The sequence below is a fragment of the Lucilia cuprina genome, chromosome 6 (genome assembly GCF_022045245.1).
Source record: "Lucilia cuprina isolate Lc7/37 chromosome 6, ASM2204524v1, whole genome shotgun sequence".
Taxonomy (NCBI): Eukaryota; Metazoa; Arthropoda; class Insecta; order Diptera; family Calliphoridae; genus Lucilia; species Lucilia cuprina.
Window position 1 is genome coordinate 56,823,780 of NC_060954.1, and position 2,379 is coordinate 56,826,158.

The window sequence follows — 2,379 nt, forward strand, 5'->3', positions numbered from 1 at the left end:
TAGACTAGACTATAGACTAGACTATAGACTAGACTATAGACTATATTATAGACTAGACTATAGACTAGACTATAGACTAGACTATAGACTAGACTATAGACTAGACTAGACTATAGACTGGACTATAGACTAGACTATAGACTAGTCTATAGACTAGACTATAGACTAGCCTATAGACTAGACTATAGACTAGACTATAGACTAGACTATTGTCTTTGGACTAGGTTTTAGACTAGACTTTTTAAAAGCTATTCAAAATATTTAAGAAGCAACAAAAAAACAACACCGCCCCTTTAAATTAATATCGATAGTAAGCATTATTTCTCAAGTTTTCGACATATGTATATGGAATTTGTAATGAGCAAATTTAAGAGATTTTTCTCCAATTCCCATCAGTACAGCTATTATTTTTAAGCACAGGTAATTTGACTAGTAATAAAACATACAATTGCTATAAACAAAAAAAAACAAAAACAAGATTCTATTATGAATATATATAAAATTCTTAATAAAATCTTTTCATTTTGCAAAAGTAATCATATTTAAAACTCGAAAGAAAAAAGAAAGAATAGTGAAAAAGCCTATAGTGTTAAATAAACTGCTGCACCACTCAATTGCTAAGGCGCATGCGTTCATACTTTAAAAAAGGATGGATGGACGGATGGATGGTTAAAAAAGAAAATAATACAATGCGCCGCCTAAAGATGAAGTCAAATCAATGATTATGATGATGATGCTATAGACTACAACAGCAAGAGCCCTGATTACAACGTAGTAAATGCTGGAAAAAAATAAAATGAAGACAAAAACAGAATGAAGGCAAAAGAACACAAAATGAGAAATTGAGTATGAGAGAATGGAGTGTTTGCTTATTGCCGCAGGCTTTAAAAGTGTTGGTTGCACTTTAATAGCCATAATGGCGGGCACGATTTATGTTTCAATTTTGTTAAACTATACAAAAAGAAACAAAAAACGAACGAACAAACCAATTTTAAGACCACAAACCAACAACATGAACATGTACGTAGTCATAATAAAACCTCAAGCACATCATCACCATTTCTCAAAATTTAACACACAAACCACCTTCTTAGTTGCCAACCAGCCAACCAACCTGGCTAAGTTTCATCAGCATCACAACCAGCGTGGTAATCAAAATTTGTTTTTTTTTCTCCTTTTTCACCAGCATGTGCTCATAATGAAATGATTCAAATGTGAATATCTTTGTGCGCAGCAACGTGATATAAAGCTACGAGTGAGTACTTACGATGATGGTCGCTTACAATAACTAAATATTACAATTTTCTTTTTATATTATTGTTGTGTTTGTTGAGATTGTGTATTAAATTAACAGAGTTTTAAAAGAATCGATTTTACAGTTTTGCTTCTTAATTCGAAGCTTGCTTGCCAAATTATCAATTGGAGTAGACTCTAAACTCGTCGTTTTTGGGTCCAGTAATCACTTTTTTTACTTTCACAATTTATTTAAAAAAAAATATAAAAAAGATCGAATTTCACTAAAAATTTAAATTTCCATTTTTCGCTCAACTATATCAGAATTCTTCTCCCAAACATTTTACTCTTTCAACAAGTCTCATTTAGATATTTATTTTTTTATATAAACGATGATGATTTATACAAAGGATTCAATTTTAGTTTCATAATATTTATGTCTGTATATAAGTAAGACTGTGTAATTGCTGTAAGTGCTGTGATCATGTTCAAAAGGTTAATACGTGTCTATCTATATAAAGCACACATTGAAAAAATTAAATAGTTCAAGTACTTACTCGTTAGTTTTTTTTGCTTTATTTCGTTTATATAAATTTTATACCATAATTATGATGAAGAAAATATTTATGTATTTCTGTTTGTACGTTATACGTACCTACGAAGGGGGAAAGGGGTATAAAAACTTTTACTATAAAACTAAATTGTTTAACTCCTCTTATTAAAATAATAAAAATTTATGTTTATATTCAAGCAACATACAATTGAATAATCAAAAAAAAAGTAAGAGCAACTAAGGCCACAACGTTTAATTTAGTTGGCAAGAGAGAAAATTATATGATAAAAATGCCTCATAAATTTTTATAATTTAATTTAATAAAATTTTACCATTTTGGGTAATTTTATTTTTACAATGCTTAAAATATCAATTTAAAGAGGGATGTATGGGAAGGACTGGGAAATATCATATACTAGATCAGCAAAAAATCTCACCAGACATTATGTGGCATGTCCTTATCTCAATTTAAACTTTGTGAACAGGATCTGAACTAGAACTGAACTAGAACTGAACTAGAACTGAACTAGAACTGAACTAGAACTGGACTAGAACTGAACTAGAACTGAACTAGAACTGAACTAGAACTGAAC